The 9,215-nt window shown below is 30.8% G+C and overlaps 1 long non-coding RNA gene across 1 annotated transcript; it reads right to left on the bottom strand.

The window, feature by feature from the left end:
- Positions 1 to 608: 608 nt before the first annotated feature.
- Positions 609 to 7,596, bottom strand: LOC149056553 (uncharacterized). The gene is made up of 3 exons (XR_016191120.1): positions 7,503 to 7,596; positions 1,189 to 1,464; positions 609 to 973 (listed from the first exon to the last, which is right to left on the bottom strand). It is a non-coding gene; the product is annotated as an uncharacterized LOC149056553 (long non-coding RNA).
- Between the last annotated feature and the right edge of the window lie 1,619 nt (positions 7,597 to 9,215).

Raw genomic sequence — 9,215 nt, 5'->3', positions numbered from 1 at the left:
CACCGATACGTATTTTTGACCTGAAAGCACGTAAATTCCATATAAAAATCCAAATATACATCACTTTACAAAAGCTCTATTAGATATTCAATAATTATTATATTATTTATTTTAACATTGTGTAAAAAAAGATATAAGTATGATACTTAAAGTATCTGAATACTTATATAATATATATACATAATAAATCTGTACATAAATTATGTACGTATTACTTACGTAATGTTAATAATTATATATTTTTCTATTGTTTCTATTTGATTTTTATAAGATTTTTTTAAACTATTGTATTTAAATACAATAGATATATTATAATAATTAGGACCCGGATTTAAATGTACTCAAAACCATACAAATATGCTCTAAAAATAGCCAAAATTGTCCTTAAAAAATATATTTTATCTCAAAAAATGACCTTAAAAATGCCATTTATATTTATTTTTTATACAATTTGTTATTTTAATTTGGAATTTATTATTAAAATATATTTATTACTTTATTGAAAAAAAAAAAAATTGGATAAATTGACTTGATGCTGCTATGAAAAAACATACCGGTGGAGTTTACATTTTTTTTTTTTGCAGGTAAAATAAACGTACCGGTGGAATTTACGTGAAAAAAGGTCTAAAAAGGTCGCAATCGATGGAGTTTACATGCATCCGCTTTGTACCAATAGAAACTTCATTTATTTTTTTCACCACGCATTGTTGGCAGATGATTTTTTCGTTAATGTTGATGCATCCAAATCAAAATTTGAACGAGTCTGTGATTCGACGTCGCGCGGTCTAAGTACCACCCACAGTTGTCTGTGATTGGTTGTTGCGCTCCATTTGACCGGACGTCAAGGACGCTTTCTTTCGTCGTAGAGTGTCATCGTTATCGGTTGCTACGCCCCTGTTTGTTATTGTTGTGATTGCTGGGTGGTGGACTACATCATAAAAAATTAACGTTTACGCTCCCAATTGAATTATTTCTAGAAAAAAAAAAAAAAAAAAAAACACTAAATTATTTATTTGTAAGATATCCTTATAAACATTATGGACATGAGAATATTCCGGATACAACTTTAAATAAAATTTGATTTTAATAAATTTTTTTTTTAAAACACGACACATCACTACAAATAGAGGCGCGCTACACCTCTTGTCTCAAACTTAATCCTAATTATGTTGTCTCATTAACAACTACCTTGGTGTCATGATTAAATCGGCTTGGAATTAAGCTTCACTTTTAAAAAAGGCTCTTCCGGTTTTCTAGAAAACTATCACTGCTTGCAGGAAATCCTCGTCATAGACTCAAAAGGAAATGGTGTTATGATCTTTTATATAAAAATTGTTTACATTTTAATTCCATCATAGGTAAGTGTCACTTGTGGGTGGGCTATACTTATTCGTGTAATCCTCATTTATGTTTTTTTTCACACTTCTATCGTACATAATGTTACACTCGGTTGATTTGCAAAATCTGTAAAAAATTGTGCATATACATATATTATATTATATATCATAATGTTTTGTTAAATTGTACACGTTATATAACGTAAACCATACAAAATAATAATAATACTGTTGTTGACATAAATTTTAACGGTGTTTTATTCCTTCGCTGGTGTAGACACGCACAATAGTCTGCAAAAGGCGTTCGCTTTAATAGTTATAATAATATAATTGTATGTCAGTCATATTGATATATAGTGATAAACAATATATTATTATTTTGTTCCAGAACGTGTCTTTGACATGCATTGATCAAAATGTAGTAGTTGCGAAACACTAAAACACAGAGGCCAGTATTTCCTCCCTTATGCGGCCAAACCCCCCCCCCCCTCTGCGACCACGTGTAGGAATTCGACGGAACACACGTGAGTTTTACTAAAGTCGCATTCCCATACTAATAATAATAATAATAATAATATGTCTTGGTCGCGTCCCATTGTTTGTCAGCTGGCAAACGATGACTGGAAACGAACGCGGTGCGATTGTTCGTAAATTATCCGTTTGCTCGACAAACTTTGAATTTAGCTAATATATGGCTGCCGGCACGTAGGTCTACCTATATATACGTATTATGTCGTAGTTGTTTCAAAATGTCCACAAGAACAGATGTATTTGATAGAGGCCGGTTACTGATTTTGTACGTTTTGAAATATATGTACCTAATAGAATTTTGTTTTCGTCACTAAAAACCTGGGTGGTCAAATCCGAGGGCCTGCGACGCCGGTCGATGCTTGCAGACCTCTGCAGAACACTACGTTATAATGACTGAGACCAACCACCGGGCCGGCCAATAATATAATATTATGATTATACACGTACGTTTCCCCAGCCCCCCACATATCACTTTTCCAAAATTTTCTTTTGCCAACATTTAGTACGTCATTTGTTTGTATTTGTTTGACCAAATTCAGAATTTGTTTGATGTCGGTTCACCTCGGAAAATCGGTTTTCCGTGCGGGGGGCTGTGGAAACGTTTCCATAGCCCCCCACCTCGTTAATTATTGACTTTTCCCAAATTTTCTTTTGCCAACATTTAGTACGTCATTTGTTTGTATTTGTTTGACCAAATTCAGAATTTGTTTGATGTCGGCACGCCCTGGAAAATCAATTTTTAACAACAGTATTTATTATTATATATTATCTATCTATAAGTATATAATATATTATGTTGTTGAAACCTGATAAAAATTAATACAATTCTTATTTTTATAATATACCTACTGATTTGTGTTTATTTAATGTAATATATACATTATAATTACATTGACACCAAAAAAATTACTTAACATTATATGTATCGGGAACATTTTTAGTTCGAAACGTTTGACATGTTATTATTTTTTGCTGTTCATACATTTTTTGAGTACGAACTATTTTAATTTTCGAACTTTTTTGTTCGAGTTCGGTTCGGTTCAGATTTTTTAAGACTTGGTTCGAATTTCGAACCTCGAACAGTTCGGCCCTCGTATTGATTTTACCATGATGTGTGTTTTTATTTTTATTTTTTTGTCTGTCATCACATTTTAGGGCAGTAAAAGTGCTTCGACTTTTGACTTCAGTACCTCGTTCGATCCAGAAAGTGAATCTAGTTGGTACTTTGAGGGGTTCTTAATATTATTATATAATTCATAGTCACAATTTTTTTTTTATAAGCTTTCAAAGTTTGAATTAACGATTTATCCTCAAACGAATTTAAATATTTGTAATTATTCAAAAGGATATTCTATCCGCCATGCAGATTTCAAAAATTTTCGAATTAAGTTGAACTATTCATAGGTATTTGCAATTTTCGATCATTATTAGTTTTTTTAAAATTAATATCGATAAAAATTTACTTGTTAGGTATAAAAGCTTAAAAATTTAATTCAAGGCCCTTAACATATTGTTACAATGACAGTTGAAAAATAAAAGAAATTCATAGTCACAATTTTTTTTTTATAAGCATTCAAAATTTGAATTTTGACAAAATACGTAAAAATCACAAAAATTCACAAATTATTTTAAGCTATAAATTCATAAAAAATGTACTTTTTAAATCTAAGATTTAAAAATTTAATACATCATTCCTTACAAGTTTTTCAATCTTTATCACAAATAAAAATTCCACCGGAAATTCAAATTAAATTTCTATGAGCATTTAAATTTTTACAACATTGGATTTTCACTGGATTTCACATTTAGCGATTTTTATTTTTATTTTGGTGTAACTCTAAAAAAAATGACCGCAGATACTTGAAATTTTCACTGAATGTATATATAGGCATATTATATATTTTATAAAATTTTCGAAATATGTTGATTTGTTTTGAGCGTTTTACTGACATATTAATTTTTTTTCTATAAATATCGATAAAAATGTATTTGTTGGGTAGAAAATCTTGAAAATTTAATACAAGGCTCTTAACATATTGTTACAATAGCAGTTGAAAAATTAAAGAAATTCATAGTCACTATTTTTTTTTATAAGCTTTCAAAGTTTGAATTAACGATTTATCCTCAAACGAATTTCAATATTTGTAATTATTCAAAAAGTATAAGTCGTAGATACTTGAAAATTTTACAAGTTATTTAGATTGGCATTTTCTTTGCATGATTTAATTTTCAAAATATTTTGACTTTGTTTGAGATATTTATTGACAACTGAAAATTTTCTTTTGAAGTGTCGATAAATTTTTTTTGGCCCTATAAAAATAGTAAATACTTGAAAATTTAATACAAAGTTCCTCATAGGTTATTCTTATAGTAATTAAAAAATTATAAAAATACATAGGAACAATTTTTTTCATACAAGGCTCCTAACATATATTTATAATAGCAGTTGAAAAATAAAAGAAATTCATAGTCACAATTTTTTTTTATAAGCTTTCAAAGCTAATAAAAAAAATTGTGCTCATGTATTTTTATAATTTTTTAATTACTATAAGAATAACCTATGAGGAACTTTGTATTAAATTTTCAAGTATTTTTATAGGGCCAAAAAAAATTTATCGACAATTCAAAAGACAATTTTCAGTGGTCAAAAAATATCTCAAAAAAAGTCAAAATATTTTGAAAATTGAATCATGTAAAGAAAATGCCAATCTAAATAACTTTTTCTTTTAACTTTTAACTAAAATTTTCAAGTATCTACGACTTATACTTTTTGAATAATTACAAATATTTAAATTCGTTTGAGGATAAATCGTTAATTCAAACTTTGAAAGCTTATAAAAAAAAAATTGTGACTATGAATTATATAATAATATTAAGAACCCCTCAAAGTACCAACTAGATTCACTTTCTGGATCGAACGAGGTACTGAAGTCAAAAGTCGAAGCACTTTTACTGCCCTAAAATGTGATGACAGACAAAAAAATAAAAATAAAAACACACATCATGGTAAAATCAATACGAGGGCCGAACTGTTCGAGGTTCGAAATTCGAACCAAGTCTTAAAAAATCTGAACCGAACCGAACTCGAACAAAAAAGTTCGAAAATTAAAATAGTTCGTACTCAAAAAATGTATGAACAGCAAAAAATAATAACATGTCAAACGTTTCGAACTAAAAATGTTCCCGATACATATAATGTTAAGTAATTTTTTTGGTGTCAATGTAATTATAATGTATATATTACATTAAATAAACACAAATCAGTAGGTATATTATAAAAATAAGAATTGTATTAATTTTTATCAGGTTTCAACAACATAATATATTATATACTTATAGATAGATAATATATAATAATAAATACTGTTGTTAAAAATTGATTTTCCAGGGCGTGCCGACATCAAACAAATTCTGAATTTGGTCAAACAAATACAAACAAATGACGTACTAAATGTTGGCAAAAGAAAATTTGGGAAAAGTCAATAATTAACGAGGTGGGGGGCTATGGAAACGTTTCCACAGCCCCCCGCACGGAAAACCGATTTTCCGAGGTGAACCGACATCAAACAAATTCTGAATTTGGTCAAACAAATACAAACAAATGACGTACTAAATGTTGGCAAAAGAAAATTTGGGAAAAGTCAATAATTAACGGGGTGGGGGGGCTATGGAAACGTTTCCACAGCCCCCCGCACGGAAAACCGATTTTCCGAGGTGAACCGACATCAAACAAATTCTGAATTTGGTCAAACAAATACAAACAAATGACGTACTAAATGTTGGCAAAAGAAAATTTGGGAAAAGTCAATAATTAACGGGGTGGGGGGGCTATGGAAACGTTTCCACAGCCCCCCGCACGGAAAACCGATTTTCCGAGGTGAACCGACATCAAACAAATTCTGAATTTGGTCAAACAAATACAAACAAATGACGTACTAAATGTTGGCAAAAGAAAATTTGGGAAAAGTCAATAATTAACGGGGTGGGGGGGCTATGGAAACGTTTCCACAGCCCCCCGCACGGAAAACCGATTTTCCGAGGTGAACCGACATCAAACAAATTCTGAATTTGGTCAAACAAATACAAACAAATGACGTACTAAATGTTGGCAAAAGAAAATTTTGGAAAAGTGATATGTGGGGGGCTGGGGAAACGTACGTTGATTATACGACGATCGAAGAGTGACGACGTATTAGTGCATAGAACATGGCGATATTATACGTTCTAAATGATTAATTTAACTCCGTTAAGTTTAGTTTTAGGGTGAATATCACCGAATTTATGGCTGAGAATATTATCTATAGTCAGAATTTCAAATAGAAAACGTTTTGTATATTTTGAAATTCTGATAAGCTCGAATTTAGTCATTAAAAGAAAGGAATGCAAAAACGCGCAGTTAATCGAAAAATATTGAAAATTAAAAAAAAAAAAACACGCCCTCATTATATCGGAGTATTGGATAGTTCTCCTATTATTTTTATTTACCGCAAAAACTAAAACCCTGCAACGTACCTACTTCGTCATGATATAATAATAATAATATTATTATCGTTTGGTGAATTGTAAGCCGATTCCGCGGGATGATGGGCATAATATCGTTTAGCGAATAAAATCATTTTTAAAATGATTCCAATCAATTCGTCGAATGTGGCTCGTTCGCGTATACATTTTACAAAACATAAAATATTATATAGTATGTGTTACGATGTGATGAACTCGTTATATTGCGATTGTAAGTGCGTAAAAGCCGCGTGCGTATGCGCTTCTACTGGCTGACGAAAATTATTATTTCATATTTTCGTATGTTAGCGGCATTTTCGCTAGGGGGGCTTAAAGGGCTGTAATCGGCTACTCTTAAATACATAAGCCGAAAATCATATTGCTCGCGTATAATCTAATTTGGTTTGGTCGTTTATCGATTCGCTGCAGTGATGTATTTCCTCGGTCGTTTTTAGTGGGGGGAGGGAGAGGGGATCTAATTACGATATATATGTATAATACAATTTTTTCTTATTTTTTTATGTTGATTTCTTGTTTTTCACCTTTTTTTTTTACACACTTAAACTAATAACAATGTTATATTTCTAAATTTAATGTATTCTCATAATGTAATATTAATATTGGAATATCGTAAGCCAATCACCTTAAGTTGTTGAGGTGCTAATATTAATGATAAAAAAAAAAGTAGAATATATATACGATCGTTACTCTATTTACTTATAATTATTGTTTACTGCTGATTTGAGCAGAACGCCAAATCGAGAAAAATAAAAAACACAATCTTTGGCTGGCCTCACCTCTTTCTCAACAGAATGCATAGGGTGATCATACTCTGCGTCAGCCGCATCCGTCTTAAAAACGTACACCTCATGATAAAACAATAGAAACCAAGGCACAATTATCGTGGAACTGAGTCGACCGCATAATTACAAAATGCACCCAATGCACAGACAAGATTAACACGCAACCTCAACTTGCAGCCACCTCACTCTAATGCAAAGCGAACACCGCCACACTAATTTTAATTTTTTTTTCCTATCTAAATACCAAATCTAAGTTTTAGAAAAATTGTAACTTATAGCCATTTGCACCTATAATATTAAAGAACAGTAAAAAAAAAAAAAAATAGTTTACCTGAGACTGTGTTTCCTTGAGTAAATGCGCTTATGGATGGACGCAATTGCTCTTACAGTCCACGTCACGAGTGATGTTTGGAATTATTATTTCTTATTCCTGCAACGAATCGACTATCATCGGTTATCATATTGTTAATGCATCGTTTTATTATTGTGTATTGCTACAGTAGATTTTGCTGTAACATCAAACATTTATGTTATTCCTAATAGTAATGAAAATTATATTATACACACGCCAATATGTCATTATTGATATTTTATTATAATAGCGACGGTGAATGCAGACGAACGCCACCGCGATTGCAATAATAAAGCGATAATTTTGTAAAATGTATATAATAATAATTTGCGAACGTGATAACGTTAATAAAATGTCTTATCGTTCAACTCTCTTATTCAGATTTTTTTTCTACTGTGCGACTTTTGTTGTTTGTCGATCCATTCGTTATAGTGCTTTTATTTAGGGTCTTGGCTTGTTTTATTGTTATTTATAAGGCTAGGAATTGTATGCGTTAGCATATTTTTATTTATTAAATTAAAAAATAGCTAAGTAAGATACAAAGTTGAATCTGAATTTCTTAGAATCCAGCCCTCCGATACAAATATATTAATACCTGTTAAAGTATGGAGTTGCAAATTTCCAAAACTGTGTTGCAAATAGTTGCAAGTAGATTGCAAAATATTAGAATATATAGGTTTGGAGTGGATCAGGTGAAGTCGGAGCACCAACTTCATGGACGTTCATTATTGTACAGTTTTTAGAATTTTACGTTTTGGAAAACGTCATTTATTATTGGACCGCGACCTAGTTTGTTATTTATATCCGTTTCAAGTACGGGCTAGCGGACTGTTATATTGTTATTATTATGGTGGTGCAGTTAAATTTTTCAAGGACTCTGCTCCTGTACTTTAACATGCTGCACATGCAGTCCCCGACCAACATAGTGATAAAACGTAGGTACTATAATAAACATTTATAAACAATAAAGTATATATAAAGCACGTGCTCGGTTATCGATATAACATTCTTATTTCTTATATAAAATTCCGTATCAGTGCTGCGGCAACTGTTATGAGGTGGTTGCAAAAACATTTAACGGCGTTGATTTTTTTTTTTATCCAATCCTATAGTCTATTATAACTTACAAGTAAAGGTACATTAGGTGTCGGGTGGGCTACCGTGATGTATAAGGCGTTAAATTTGAATTTAGTGATAATATTATTGTACACGAAAAATAATTCTGAACGGAGACGTTCTGTCAGTATAGTGGCATGACTATGGGATATAGCGATCGCGATCACAAAAATTTTTATGGAGTCGCAAAAGTATCATTTTGCTACCACGAAAAGGTTTATATAATTTTAATTTTAAAAAAAAAATCCCCGTCATCATGTATTTATTATTTATTTATCTTTAAACGTTTATCAAAAAAAAAAAAAAAAAACACATTATTTGTGAACGTTTATGTCATAAAACTGTAAATATAATAATAATTACGTTTAGAATTATTTATGCGTAAGTGTGGAACTCACCCATTGTGCTTATTGTGGAGAAGGTGACACATATAAAAGTGTTCGCTTTTAAAAAACATTTGCTGCTGGACTGACAGTCAGTCTATATATGTTACAAGAATAGTTAATACCTATTATGTTTTAATCCAAAGTGACTGTATGAACTATTGATAAGTAAACAAGTTTATATATTTTCAAT

Source organism: Diuraphis noxia, unplaced genomic scaffold (genome assembly GCF_037042655.1).
Source record: "Diuraphis noxia isolate RWA-SAM2 unplaced genomic scaffold, SU_Dnox_SAM2 contig0003, whole genome shotgun sequence".
Lineage (NCBI taxonomy): Eukaryota > Metazoa > Arthropoda > Insecta > Hemiptera > Aphididae > Diuraphis > Diuraphis noxia.
This window is presented reverse-complemented; position numbering and strand designations above follow the sequence as displayed.